This window comes from Anolis sagrei, chromosome X (assembly GCF_037176765.1).
Source record: "Anolis sagrei isolate rAnoSag1 chromosome X, rAnoSag1.mat, whole genome shotgun sequence".
NCBI classification, from domain to species: Eukaryota; Metazoa; Chordata; class Lepidosauria; order Squamata; family Dactyloidae; genus Anolis; species Anolis sagrei.
Genome location: NC_090034.1, coordinates 15,656,911 through 15,672,369, shown reverse-complemented (window position 1 = coordinate 15,672,369; position 15,459 = coordinate 15,656,911). Strand labels below are relative to the sequence as shown.

The 15,459-nt window shown below is 47.3% G+C and overlaps 1 protein-coding gene and 1 long non-coding RNA gene across 2 annotated transcripts in view; one reads left to right on the top strand and one right to left on the bottom strand.

Moving 5' to 3' along the window:
* The window catches only part of LOC137094983 (cytohesin-3), a 326,264-nt gene that overhangs the window by 84,931 nt on the left and 225,874 nt on the right, over positions 1-15,459 (top strand). The gene's annotated exons all lie outside the window — the stretch shown is intronic.
* Positions 5,785-6,968, bottom strand: LOC137094966 (uncharacterized). Its single transcript, XR_010908747.1, has 2 exons — positions 6,597-6,968; positions 5,785-6,087 (listed from the first exon to the last, which is right to left on the bottom strand). It is a non-coding gene; the product is annotated as an uncharacterized lncRNA (long non-coding RNA).

Sequence of the window (15,459 nt, the reverse complement as noted above, 5' to 3'; positions counted from 1 at the left end):
GTTAGTTCCCACAGAGAAGCCTTGCGCACAGGACATAGAACGAAGTGGCTCCTGTAGAAAAGCTTCGTCTTTTACAGCTTGGCCGGGGTTATACAGCCCTACGGCTTGGCCAGGAGACATACAGCCACAGCTTGGCTGAGGGACTCCAGCCGGCCATCACAGCAACCTGAACTCCTTCTTTTTCCCTGGAGGTCTACAAAGCTCTGTTGAGGCAAGTCACTCGCGGAAGCCAGACGCAGTTGGTACCGGGTGCAGGGGCTCCACGTCAACAGAGGCAAGTACAGACTGCCCAGATTAGAAGCTAGGATTTCCCCATCGGTTAGCTACAGTTAAGGAGACAGTGCCTGTTCCTAGTGGACAAGATTGAAAGAGCCTATAGACTGTAAAGAAAACCGTTAAAGTACCTGTTTGTTCCTTAATAAAAGAACTTTGTTGGACTTACTTTAAGCATTCTAAAGACTCTGTTTGGGGGAATCTAAGGGCCTTTATTCTGAGGCAGCCCCGGCGTCCCGTTGGGCACAGAGAATTTATGTCCTGTGTACGGTCTAATGTACAGGCCCAGCGTGCGACAGCACAGTAAAAGACGGAGCTGGTGGCTTCTGCTACCCGGGAATAGAGAAAAAGACTTTACAGCTACAGAACAGTGTTTAAGAAGCCTGTACAAGCCATTTCAAGTCTTCATTACCTGGATCCATCCATCTGTGTGTCTGAGGAGTTTCGGCCATCTTGAAGAGGAGCCCATCTGTCTGCGTCTCTTCATTTTCGGCCATTTTGGAAGACCAGAAGGGAGGGGCTGGCAGCCTCCTTCTTTGCTTCAGCTCTCATCCCACCATTTTAAAGATCTACTCAGTTTGCAAGTTGCTACATTTCTCCTCCAGTTTTTGCATTGCAGGTCTGCATGGAATTGCAACATTCTTCTCGTCCTTTCTAAAGTATCTACATAGCAAGCTCTGCTAGGTCCTGCTACAGTTTCCAGCAGGAGCAAGCTTTTCCCGCCCTTTTTGAAGCTCAGCTCTGCAGAAGCCTTTGGTGCTTGGCTTCCAGATTCCTGGAAAGGGTTTTTTGCAATCGCCTTTGGCTTTTTGCAGCCTTTCAGCAAGAGTTCAATGTGCATCTGAATTATTGCATCTGCTGTGTTTATTCTCTGCTTTAAAGTTATAAGGTTTTGAGTGTGTTTGCAACTGCATTGATTGAATTGCTTGCTCTGTCCTAACTGCATTGCTTTAAAGTGATAAGCCATTTGTGTGTGCGCATTATTGCTTTGATATATTGCTTGCTTTATCTGTTATATCTGCATTCTTACACTGACTGCTTTGTAATTGCATTGACATATTGCACTGCTCTATTGACTGGATTATTACTATACTGACATTATTTGTTATTGTGATTGCATTTCTATACTGTGTGGGCAATTTGCTGTCATGGCTGGCATCTCAGGTTCCCCAAAGTCTGAAGGTAAAGCTTATAGCCTCCGTTCCCAGGGTTCTAGACACCCATCGCACAAAGCCTTATATGCGCTTTTACAGCAGGAATCTTTGCTTACAGATAAGCTTGAAAGTGTATGGCTTTCTATTGTTGACCTCGACAGCCAGCGTTCTGAGGATTTGGAGAAATCCCAGGACATTGAGGCAGAGCTTAAGATTTTGATTAATAAGTGGAGAGTTTTAGTTGATGACATCACTCAGTTGCTTAGTAGAATAAACAACCAGGATGCAGATTGTAGGGCAATCCAGTTTTTGAACCGTGTTAAGACTAGGGAGGCTAGCTATGCTCATTTGTTTTATGCAGCTGACTTTAATCCCTCCCCCAGAAGGGACAAAGATGGTCAAGCTTCGCCCGTTGGCAGCGTGATCCCAGAGCCGCTTAAGCATTCCCCAAAGGCTTTAAGTGTGCAGAGCAGTCAGGGAGGTGCTTCTGGCCAAAGCAAGCACAGCCACACCAGCAGGAAGCATAGCAGCAGACATGGCTCCACGTCAGGATCGTCTGTCTCCAGAAGCAGCTCTTCATCGATGACTGCCCTTTACAACAAAGAAGCCAAGCGGATGGAATTGCAGCAAAAAATTCTTGAAGCTGAAGCTGAGGCAGCAGCGGCAGACCTAGGCCTGAACTTCGAGCGGGCTCAACTAGAGTTAGAGACAAAGCAGAAGCAGGCGCAAGCCGAGTTAGAGGCGAAGCTAAAGTTGTCGCGCATCCAGCAGGAGGCAGCACAGAAGAGGGTCCGTGCCAACATCTTGGCAAAGGCGCTGCAAGGAGAATTGTCTCAAGAAAATGTCAAACGTTTGCCAACACCTCCAACCACGCCTCTTCTGCCAGCCCACGTTGGTTTCCAAGATGGCAACCTGGTGCATGCGGACAGTGACATCGCGCCACACAGGCTGGTCGAGCAATTCAGGGCCAGGAGCCCACAGCCATCAACTCAGGTACCAAAGCCTAGCCCAGAAATCAGAGTGTCGCCCATTCCTGAGGCTACAGGTGTTCCTTGGAATGGACCTTCGACATTTCAGAAGAACTTCACCTTTACCCCTGACCAAACACCCCTTCCGTTCCTTCAGACTCCTCAGTTGCAGCTTGAGTCTTTGTTTAGGAAAACCAAGAAAAGATTTGAGGGACAAAGGTGTGGAGAAATTCTCTGACCGGCCAGAAGATTTCCTACTTTGGAAAAAGACTTTTCAGCGAGCCATTCAGAGTTTAAGACTCTCCTCTGAGGAACAATTGACTCTTTTGATCGCCTGGCTTGGTCCAGTATCGGCTCAGCAGGTGAGAAGGATTTTCTCGGCTCTCATCGACCAACCAGATAGAGCTTTGGACACTGCATGGAGAAGGCTTGATCAGCGCTACGGGACCAGCACCCAAATTGAAGCCTCACTGATGGACAGACTTCATAAGTTCCCAGTGCTCAAACCAAAAGACTTTGAACAGCTTTGGGACTTGTCAGACTTATTGACTGAGCTTCAGTCTGCCAAGGGAAACCCACATCTTCCAGGGTTTGCCTGCCTGGACCAACACTTGTCCCAAACTGCCATCATCCAGAAGCTGCCATTCTCCTTACAAGAAGAGTGGGGCAGAAAAGTCTTCAGATTCAAGCAGGCCAACCATCAGGTCTACCCACCGTTCACCAATCTTGTGGACTTCGTCACAAATGCTGCCATGCAGTTCAACGACCCACAGACGGGATTTCCAACTCTTTATGGGACTCCAAGGTCGGATAGGCACATCAAAGAGCCCGGGAAACCTGCAAAGGACAGTGGCACCGAGAGAAGCATCGCCGTCAAGTCCACGGAGACCAACTCATCTCCAGCTGACACCAAGATGACGCCCGAGGATGTTTTGTGCCCACTGCATGCAAAGCCCCACAGTTTGGCCGACTGCAGGGAGTTTGCCAAGAAGCCTCACGCAGACAAGGTCGAGATCCTCAAAAAGTCCAGGATCTGCTTCAGGTGCTGCGGTGCAACTCCCCACCAGTCAAAGTCATGCAAAGAAAAGGTAAAGTGTGAGGTGTGCCAATCCGAAAAGCATTGCTCAGCCATGCATGACAAGGATTTCGTGCCCTCCAAGGTCAAGAGCGGGACCACCAGTCAACGCTCCACAGAAGATTCAGCTGGACCTTCATCGGGCACTGAGGCACCCTCTGTGGCCTGCACACAGTTGTGCGGCAGCCCAAAGAAGACTAGGATTTGCCACCCTATTTGTTTGGCAGAGGTTTTTCCTGCCAGCAAGCCTTGGATGAAGAAGAAAATGTACGTGGCCCTTGACAACCAAAGCGACGGTTCCCTGGCCACCCCTGACTTCTTCAAGATCTTTAAGGGGCAGGCAAAGACTATTGACTATTGTATTTCCACTTGTACAGGCAAACAACGAAGACAGGGCCGCGTTGCGTCTAGATTTATCATTTCGCCATGTGGCAAAGACATTTGTTTTGAGTTACCTGACCTTATTGAGTGTGCGTCCATCCCACGCAATAAGGACCAGATTGCTACCAGAGAGATGATGCAAGCGCATCCCCACCTAAAAGGACTACAGGACCTCATTCCACCCTTTGAGCTGGGTATCGACATAGTCCTGCTCATTGGATCCAACTGCCCCAGCTTGATGAGCATCCGAGCTGAAAAGAGAGGTCCTCCTGGTGCACCTTTGGCACAGAAGACTCCATTAGGATGGACCATACAGGGGCCTGTATGTGTCGACAAAATGCATCCTCCGTCTTCTCTGTGTCCAGATCAGCCAAACACCCTCAGCTGTGGCAGAGTCACCCTCATGCAGAGTTGCCTCAGCCACATTTCTGTTTGCTGCCAAGGAGTTTCATCTGAGTTTTCATCCATCTGCGATGTATCCCAGGACGACGAGAACACTGCGCTCTCCCGAGATGAACAAGAGTTCCTGAACATCATGAACTCCGAGGTCACTCTCAGCGAGGAAGGGAATTGGATCGCCCCTTTGCCCTTCAAAGCAGACTGGCCTACCCTGCCTCCCAACAGACAGGTAGCAAAGAAGAGACTGCCGTCTTTGAGACGCAAGATACAGCGTGATCCCAAGACCAAACAGCAAATCGTTCAGGCTCAAGATTTACACCATCTGAGCATCCCACGCCAACTCACGGCCAGGAGCCCTTTACAGAGCTTGCACACCGAACTCCATGTCTTTTGCGACGCTTTGGAGAAAGCTATCACAGCTGTGGCTTATGCCAGACAAAAAGGCTCTAGTTCTTGCTCTTTGGGTTTTGTTAGGGCCAGGGCCGAGATTGCTCCATCTGATGCCACCATCCCTAAGTTAAAAGTGCCCCCAGATAGGACCCCAGTGTCAATAGGTATTTGAGTACAGAAAAGGTTTCATGATTGTTTAATGTACTGCATGCGTCTCACATGGGGGGTGTGTGGGAACGTATGATTGGTTTGTATAGAAAGACTTTAAATGCTATGTTTCTAAAGTATAAGAATTTGACTCACGATGTTTTGGTCCGTTTATTATAGTGTAGATTTCTCATCATTGAGAAATCTAGGCCAGGAGTGTTCTGGAACAGCTGTTCCAGGAGCTACAGATTTATTTGCTGTGTTTGCATGTTTGTGTGCAATCCCATGCTTGGGATTTGTAGCAGGGGGTTTCCTGTTATAATTTACATTTATAGGGTAAGCCACCTGCCAGTTATAGTTAGGTTCCCTGATCCCGCCCCTTTTTGAGTTTTGGAGGGAAAAAAGCCATTTTGAGTTAGTTCCCACAGAGAAGCCTTGCGCACAGGACATAGAACGAAGTGGCTCCTGTAGAAAAGCTTCGTCTTTTACAGCTTGGCCGGGGTTATACAGCCCTACGGCTTGGCCAGGAGACATACAGCCACAGCTTGGCTGAGGGACTCCAGCCGGCCATCACAGCAACCTGAACTCCTTCTTTTTCCCTGGAGGTCTACAAAGCTCTGTTGAGGCAAGTCACTCGCGGAAGCCAGACGCAGTTGGTACCGGGTGCAGGGGCTCCACGTCAACAGAGGCAAGTACAGACTGCCCAGATTAGAAGCTAGGATTTCCCCATCGGTTAGCTACAGTTAAGGAGACAGTGCCTGTTCCTAGTGGACAAGATTGAAAGAGCCTATAGACTGTAAAGAAAACCGTTAAAGTACCTGTTTGTTCCTGTTTGTTCCTTAATAAAAGAACTTTGTTGGACTTACTTTAAGCATTCTAAAGACTCTGTTTGGGGGAATCTAAGGGCCTTTATTCTGAGGCAGCCCCGGCGTCCCGTTGGGCACAGAGAATTTATGTCCTGTGTACGGTCTAATGTACAGGCCCAGCGTGCGACAGCACAGCTTCCTTTCTTCTTCTACTTCCTTCTTCCCCTGCTTTTTGTCACACATCTTCCTTCCTTCCTTCTCTTCCTTTCATTCCTTCCCTTCCCTTCCCTCCCCTCTCCAATCCCTTCTTCAGGCCCCGGAGAGAGACTCACAGAGAGGAAGAGGAGGAGGAAGAGTTGAAGTAGGGAGAGTCAGCAGCCTCCCAGTGCCTCTGGGCCACAGTGGGAGTGAAGTCCTTCACGACCCAGCTGATCCAGGAGCCCGGGATGTTTGTTTCCACCATGCAGTGTGCTGGCAAAGTGGTCCTTGAACCCCTGCAAAGTGGAATCAGAGGGGGAAGGCCACACAGGAAGAACCATATAGGTATATATATAAGTAAAGGTAAAAGTTTCCCCTAACATTAAGCCTAGTCAGGATCTCCATTTCTAAGCCGAAGAGCCGGCGTTTTCCATAGACACCTCTGAGGCCATGTGGCCACTGGCATGACTGCATGGAGCGCCCTTACCTTCCCACAAAAGCAGTACCTATTCATCTACTCTTTCTTTCTTTCCCCTCTTTTCTTTTCCTTCCCTCTCTCTTAGTGCCTTTTCTTCCTCTTCTCTCTCTTCATTCCACCCATTCTCCCTCTCTTTTCTTTCTTCCCTTCTTTCCTTCCCTCCCTTCATCTTTTCTTCCTTTCTCTTCACTGCTTCCTTTCCTCTTTTTCTTTCCTTCCTTCTTCTCCTGCTTTTTGCCACACACCTTCCTTTTCTTCCTTTCTTCCCTCCCTCCTTTCATCCCTTCCCTTCCCAATCCCTTCTTCAGGTCCCGGAGGGAGACTCACAGAGAAGAGGTGGAGGTGGTGGTGGAGGAGGAGAAGTAGGGAGAGTTGTGGAACTTGGCTTCCCAGTGCCTCTGGGCCACGGTGGGAGTAAAGTCCTTCTGGACCCAGCTGTTCCAGGAGCCCAAGGTGTTTGTTTCCACCGTGCAGTTTGCTGGCAAAGTGGTCCTTGAATCCCTGCAAAGTGGAATCAGAGGGGGAAAGCCACAAAAGAAGACACGTATAGATATACATAAGTAAAGGTAAAAGTTTCCCCTGACATTAAACCTAGTCGGTCCAACTCTGGGACCTCCATTTATAAGCCGAAGAGCCGGCATTGTCCGTAGACACCTCCGAGGCCATGTGGCCACTGTCAAGACTGCATGGAGTGCCCTTATCTTCCTACAGTGAAAAAGGAGGATAAAGAAGCGATAACAAACTTATTAACTATAGCAAGACTGCTCATAGCAAGGAATTGGAAAAAAGAAATGAATGTACAAATAGAGGAGTGGTATAAGGAAGCATGGAAAATAGCAACAAATGATAAATTGACATGTATATTAAAGATTTAAAAAGGTACATGGAAACAAAGCGATTTTGATGCTGTATGGGGAAGATTTGTGGTAAATGGATTAAAAAATAAGGAAGGAAAATTACCGTCACAAGAAGAAATGAAATTTTGGACAGATGAAATGTAAGAATGGTGGCTTGAGACGGGTGGAGGGGAGCACTGTGGTGAAAAAAAGGAAAAAAGAGAAAAGGAGGGGAATTATCAAAGCAAAACAATAAAACAACATGTTAAAGAGGTTGATGTACAAAATGCAATAGTATGTAATAAATGTGATAAATCAATTAAAAAAATTTAAGAAAAAAATCTTCCCACAGAAGCAGTACTACTCATCTAATCATGTTTCCATGTTTTCGAACTGCTAAGTTAGCAGAAGCTGGGTCTAATAGCAGGTGCTCACCCCACTCCTGGATTTTGAACCTCTAACCTTTCAAATACAGGAGGGCTTTGGGGGGAACTGACCTTCATTTTTGGGAGTTGTAGTTCACTTACAACCAGAGACACTGTGAGCATCACTGAGGATGGACCTAGACCAAACTTGGCACACATAACCCCTATGACCAACTGAACCTACTGGAGGGGTTTGTGGGGACTGATCTACCATGGCTACCAATATGATAGGAGGAGACTTATGAGGGAGAGGAGGGCGGGTGGCCCAAGAGGTGGCTTGTGGCCGAGCTGGTCCAGGGCACACTGCGGCGCTCAGGCATGACAGCATTGAAGTCCTCCAGGAGGCCCCTGCTCCCTCTAAAGCCTATCTGGGAGGGCGAGGTGACCGCTTCCCCCACAAGGTTCGGCGAGAAGGTGGCCCTGTGGTTAATGCAAAGGGGAAGGAAAAGGAATCCCATTGGCCTTTGGACTTGCTGCCTCACACTCTGGGCTCACGTTCAGCTCCAAGATCTCTTTCACATGGACTGTTGTCGAGCCAGGAGTCACCCATTTTGTATCTTTGCATTTTCAGAAGGAGGATGGCCTCATTTCCATTGATAAGGGGCAGGAGGGAAGGCCACAAAGGGAGAAGTCTGCAGTCAGTGGAGGTGGCCAAAGGGACAGGAAAAGAATCCTATTGGCCTTTGGAGCTGTTGCATCACACCCTTGGTTTATGTTCAGCTCCAAGATCGTTTTCACATGGACTGTGTCGAGCCAGGTGTCACCCATTCTGTTTCTTTGCAGTTTAAGAAAGGGATTGGCCTCTCGTCTTCACCCAAGTAAGATGCCAGACCCTAGGGGCCAAGGAGTGGAGGGGGAGGCTGCCCAGCGGAGGAAACTTACAAGGAGGAGAAGTAACAGCAACCATAGAGGCCCTGGTTGCTGTCCCATCCATAGGAACCTGAGGGCATCCTGCTCTGCCAGAAGCTCTTCTGGAAGAACCTGGAGGGAGGACCCAAGTTTGTCCATGCCTGCACTAATGTCTATGAGGCTGGATCACCATCTGTCAGAAGGGCTTTGATGGTTTTTTTCCCGTTGGGCAGAAAGAAGGGAATTGGACTGGATGGCCTTTGGGGGACCCATTTATAACGGTTTCTTATTGTGCCAAGTTTGGTGCGGCGCAAAACTCTGTTGGGACTCATGTTCAGCTCCAATATTTTTCACACGGATTGTTGTCGAGCCAGGTGTCACCCATTCTGCATCTTTGCCTTTTAAGAAGGGGATTGGCCTCATTTCCATTGATAAGGGACAGGAGGGAAGGCCACACAGGAAGAAGTCAGAGGTCAGTGGAGGTAGCCAAAGGGGCAAGTAAAGAATCCCATTGGCCTTTGGAGCTGCTGCAAGATCTTTTTCACATGGACTGTTGTCAAGCAAGGTGTCACCCATTCTTTGCAGTTTAAGAAGGGGTTTGGTCTCTTGCCTTTGCCCACCAGGTAAGAAGCCAGACCCCAGGGGCCAAGGAGCGGAGGGAGAGGCTGCCCGGTGGAGGAGACTTACAAGGCGGAGGAGGAAGAGTAGCCCATGCGAGTCTGGTAGCGGTCCCATTTGTAGGCACTTGTGATCATACTGTTCTGCTGGTAGTCGTTCCGGATGTAGGACAGATAGTACGCCATGTGCCTGGAAAGGGACAGAAGAAAGGAGCTGCATGAGAGGGTCAAGCACACTGCTTTCTTGGGAGTCTCGGGAAGTCCTGTGGCCTTATGTCGAGAAGGCTTTGATCAGGGCTTTCCTAATGTCTACGAGGCTGGATGACCATCTGTCAGGAGGGCTTTGATTGCCCTGCGGAGGAGACTCACATACAGGATCTTGATTGGCCGAAGAGGACCTGGCTGCTGCCCCAATTGCAAGTCCTGGATTCATCCCTCAAAGGGGTCCTTTGAGGAGGGGCCCACAGAGGGTTCGGAGGGTTCCTGAGAAAGAGGGAAGGAGTTAAGGAAGGGGACACAGAAGGAAGAAGCAGCAGCAGCAGGTGGTCAGGGGCCAGCCCTATGGCCCCCAACAGGGTCTCATGAGGCACCATCAAATTTCATGTCTGGAGTGACTTAAGAAACCGCAAGTCACTTCTGGTGTGATAGAATTGGCTGCCTGTAAGGACGTCGCCCAGGGGACACTCAGATGTGTTACAATTCTATGGAAGGTTTCTCTCGTGTCCCTGCATGAGAAGCTGGAGCTGACAGAAGGTAGCTCACCCTGCTGCCCAGATTCTAACTGTCGACCTTTAGGTCAGCAGTCCTGCCAGCACAGGGGTTTAACCCATTGTGTCACTGGGAGCTCCTTGATACATCTATATAAATAAAAATGTAATGCTCGTTTGTGCTATTCACAGAACTCAGAAACCACTGGGGCAGTTGACACCAAATTTGGACACTATGTCCCTAACAGCCCAATGTATGTTCTCCACTCAAAAAACAACGAAAACCAAAAGCAGAAAGGATTTCTAAACTGCATGTCCACAAAGGAGAAACTGCATGTCTACAGAGACCCATGGCCACGCCCCCTCCTCCTCGAGGGGAAACAGCCAGCTGTTAAAGCCAGGCGCACGTGCACGCCCCCCCCCCCCCACACACACACAAGCGAGTGGAGTGGAGGTGGAGGCTTGCCGCATGCAGCCCCTTCTCTTTCCCTCCTATGTCAGAAGGGCAGTCTCCTCCTCCTTTCCCTGTTGGAAGAGGCTCAGGCTCGTGCGCCAGCTGCGCCCGTATCTCGGGAAGTCTGACTTGGCCACGGTGGTACACGCTCTTGTCACATCCCGCCTGGACTACTGCAACGCTCTCTACGTGGGGCTGCCCTTGAAGACGGCCCGGAAGCTTCAGCTGGTTCAGCGCGCGGCAGCCATGTTACTAACTGGAGCGGGTGGCAGGGAGCACACAACGCCCTTGTTGTCCCAGCTCCACTGGCTGCCGATTTGCTACCGGACCCAATTCAAGGTGCTGGTTTTGGCCTACAAAGCCCTAAACGGTTCCGGCCCAAAATACCTTTCTGACCGCATCTTGGCCTACGAGCCCACGAGGACCTTGAGATCGTCTGGGGAGGCCCTTCTCTCGATCCCGCCTGCCTCACAGGCACGGCTGGCGGGGACGAGGGAGAGGGCCTTCTCGGTGGTGGCCCCCCGGCTGTGGAACACTCTCCCTGCACACATCAGACAGGCGCCTTCCCTCATGTCCTTTCGAAAAAGCCTTAAGACATGGCTGTTCGAGAGGGCATTTAATTAAGTGCTAAACAATACGGTAATGAGAACTGGAATGGAACAAGGAATATGAGACTGGCTATGATTCCACTAAGAGACAAAGCGGATTTTTAGTGTAGTCTGTAATTGTTGTATAGTTTATATGTTGTTGAAACTGGCTTTTTTGTAATTGTCTTTTATGTGTACTGTACACCGCCATGAGTCGCCCTTATGGGCTGAGAATGGCGGTTAATAAGTGCATCAAATAAATAAATAAATAAAATAAAAAGCTCTGGAGCTGGGAGGCGACCACCCGCTCCAGCACCTTACCCAGAAAAGGGAGGTTGGAGATTGGCCTGTAATTACTCAGCACCGTGGAGTCAAGGGAAGCTTTTTTGAGAAGTGGACGAACCACAGCCTGTTTCAGGTTAGATGGAAAAATCCCTTGCTCCAACGATGCATTGATAATCAACACAAACCAATCAACCAACCCCTCCCTGGCTGATTTAATGAGCCAAGATGGGCATGGGTCTAGAGGTGAGGTGGTCGCCCTCACAGCCCCAAGAACCTCCTCTACAGTTTCAGGAAGAACAAGCCTAAAAGAATCCCACAAAGATGGACAAGCAGGTGCCTCCGTCACCTCCTCTGGCACTGCGATGGAAGTGGAGTCGAGCTCGAGACGTATCTGAGCGACTTTATCTGCAAAATGGTGTGCGAAATCGCGACACCGAGCTGCTGGGTCATCAGTGAGCTCCTCCACCACAGGTGGGTGGAGGAGTTCCCCCACGACCCGAAACAGCTCCGATGATCTGTTTGCTGCAGACGCTATACGGGTGATCGTGAATGATTTCCTGGCCGCCCGTATTGCCACGGAGTATGTCTTAAGAGAGACTTTAGCCCGTGCTCGATCAGAGACGTCCCGAGATTTCCTCCATTTGCGCTCTAGCCCCCTTCTCGTATGCTTCATCACAGTCAGCTCCCCGGTGAACCAGGGAGATGGCCTGTCACGACGCAACGAGATGGGGCGTTCGGGTGCGATCATATCTAGCGCCCTGGACATCTCCCCATTATAGAGAGTTACCAAGGCGTCGATAGAATCGCCAGGCTCCAAGGCAGGAAGAACCCCAAGATTCCTCAGGAATCCGTCCGGATCCATCAGTCTCCTGGGGCGGACCATTTTAATCTGTCCTCCACCCCTGCGGAGGTTAAGAGTCGCAGCAAGTCTAAAAGTGATCAGATAATGATCAGACCATGACACCGGAAGGATGTTTTGATCTTCCACTCTAATCATTTCGTTGTCCGCCACGAAAACAAGGTCAAGAATATGTCCAGCTTGATGAGTGGGACCGGATATTATTTGTGACAGTCCTATTGCCGTCATGGTGGCCATAAAGTCCTGAGCTGCGGCAGATAGGGTGGTCTCAGCGTGGATGTTAAAATCTCCCAACACCACAAGGCGCTGGGAAGCCAAGGCCGAATTGGAGACCACCTCCGCTAGCTCAGACAGGGAGGCTGCTGGGTCGCGGGGTGGGCGGTACACCAGCAGGAACCCCACACTGTCACGGCTCCCCACTTTCAAACGGACACACTCGAACCCAGAAGCCTGCGGAACAGCGCATCTGATCACGGCGATGGATTGCCGAAAGACTACTGCGACCCCTCCTCCCCGCCCCCCTTGTCTGGCCTGCTGATGCACTCCGAAACCTGGTGGGCACAGCTGAGAGAGATTTACTCCCCCCAGCTCGTCCAGCCAGGTCTCGGTGATGCATGCCAGATCCGCCCTCTCATCCAGGATCAAGTCCTGGATGGCCGCAGTCTTACCATTAACGGATCTGGCATTAATCAGCAGGACCTTAGGACCAGGGGGACTGCCAAGGAGCCTACCACTACCTACCTTCTCCAGGGTCGCAAGGACTCTGTTACGCTAATACTGATATTGTACTATGCTAATAATATATTGTATGTATATATATCTTGTAAACTGCTCTGAGTCCCCTTCGGCGTGAGAAGGGCGGTATATAAATGTCGTAAATAAATAATATATTGTATGTACATATAATATTTATAATATTATAATGTAAGACAATATAATACTTCTAATAATAATACAATATTATCATTATATATTTGATATTACATGTAATATTACTAATAATATTACAATATAATGGTGTAGTACAATATAGTAATATACAATACTGATATTGCACTATGTTAATAATGTAATACACTAGCTGTACCTGCCACGCGTTGCTGTGGCCAACCTTCCCTTTCTCTCCTTTTCTTTCTTTCTTTCTCTCCTTCCTTCCTTCCTTCCCCCTTTTCTTTCCCTTCCTCTTTCCCTTCTCCTTTCTTCCTTCTCTACCTCCTTCCTTCCTTTGCTCTTTGGTTCCATCCTTTCTTCTCTCTTTCCTTCCTTCCTTCCCTCCCTCTGTTTATCTTTCCTTCCGTCCCTCTCTCTTTTCTTCCTTCTCTTTTTTCTTTCCTTCCCTCCTTCCTTTCTTCTCTACCTCTTTCCTGCATACCCCCTTTTTCTTTTCCTCCCTTATTCTCTCCTTCCTTAGTTCTCTACCTCTTTCATTCCTTGCTTGCTTCTCTGCTTTTTTCCTTCATTCCCTCTTTCTTTTCCTCTTTCCTTCCCCTTTTTTCTCCTTCATTCCTTCGCTCTAGACATAGGCTGGAAAAGAGTTGGGCTTGAGAGAGGTTCATCCCTTCTCCCTGCAGAGCAAGAGCTCCACGGTTAGTAAGCCGGGTATCTACATCTGTATTGTCATTTAGCTTTTTGGGGTTGTTAAGACCTTTCTGCTGCTTTTGGGTGTGTGTGTGTGTGTTAATGGGTGATGGTCACTCATTGGCCTAATAGGTTTATTGTGTCCAAATTTGGTGTCAATTCGCCTAGTGGTTTTTGAGTCATGTTAATCCCACATACGAACATTACATTTTTATTTATATAGACTAACTGTACCCGCCACTCATTGCTGTGGCCAATCTTCCCTCCCTCTTTCTCTCTTTCCTTCCTTCTTTTTCTTTTCCTTCTTCTTTCTTCCTTCTCTATCTGTGTCTTTCCCCTCTTCCTTTGCTCTTTGGTTCTATCCTTCCCTCTCTCATTCCTTCCTTATTTCACTTTTTTATTTCCTTCTCTCCTTCCTTCTCTACCTTTCTTTCCTTCTCTCCTTCTTTCCCTCTTTTTTCCCACCTTCCTTCTCCCTTTCTGTGTATATGTGTATTGTGTGTGTATATATGCATATATGTGCGTGTATATATTTGTGTATATATATATATATATATATATATATATATATATTTCTGTATATTGTGTATGTGTTTTGTGTGTGTATATACGCATTTATGTGTGTATATTTGTGTATGAGTATATATGTGTGTGTGCGTATATGTGTGTGTATATATTTGTGTATATGAGTATATATGTGTTTGTGTATATTCTGTGTATGTTTTGTCTGTGTATATGCGTATATGTGTGTGTCTATATGTGTGTTTGTGTATATATGTGATTTTGCGCATGCATTGTAGTATATTATTTATTTTTTTGGCTTTTAAGTCTCTTCCACTGTGTTTTTCAATGTTTTTATGAGTGATAGTCACTCATTGGCCTGAAAGGTGCACTGTGTCCAAATTTGGTGTCAATTCGCCCTGTGGTTTTTTAGTTATGTCAATCCCACAAACAAAACTAATTTTTATTTATATAGATTGTATGTACATATATCTTATAAGCTGCTCTGAGTCCCCTTTAGGGTGAGAAGGGCGGCATATAAATGTCATAAATAAAAAAAAAGATACATACATATTAGGCCTGTGCCTTCCCAGAATAGATAACTCCAAGCATCATGTCCCAAATGCACTTTACTAGAGATTTAAGATTGTCTGCATACTGCACTTATCTCCAAAAACCTATCCATTTCACCTGGTCATGTCCAGCATTTTTAAAAATTTTAATCATTACATTTGGCCCAGCCTTAGTTTTTAAATGTGTAGTGGTGTTATTGTCTAATGTGTATTGCCATTGTTTTAATGTTTATTGCTTTGTTTTATGAGTTTATTGTTGTATTTGTTATGCTGTTGTTTTACTGATGTATTGGGCCTCGGCCTCTTGTAAGCCACACCGAGTCCTTCGGGAGATTTTAGCGGGGTATAAATAAAGGATTATTATTATTATTATTATTATTATTATTATTATTATTTATTAATGCAGGGTTCTAAATAGTTCTAAAGTACTTACAAAACCAAAGTTCTGGTGGTGAAAATTTTAGAACTCTTTCAAAATTTAATTATTATTTCATTATTGGCGATTTTTATGATAGAACCAATTAGGAACTGCCATTTATAATGAAATTTTGAGAGTTTTGTTAGAGTTCGGAAATTTTCACCACCAGAACTTTAGTTTTGTAAGTCCTTTAGAACCATTTAGAGCAGGGGTCCTCAAACTAAGGCCCGGGGGCCAGATACGGCCCTCCAAGGTCATTTACCCGGCCCTCGCTCAGGGTCAACCTAAGTCTGAAACGACTTGAAAGCACACAACAACAACAATAATCCTATCTCATGAGCCAAAAGCAGGTCCACACTTCCCATTGAGATACTAATGAGTTTATATTAGTTAAATTGTTCTTCATTTTAATTATTGTGCTGTTTTAAAGTGATTTTTGCACTACAAATAAGATATGTGGTATACATAGGAATTCATTCATGTTTTTTTTCAAATTATAATC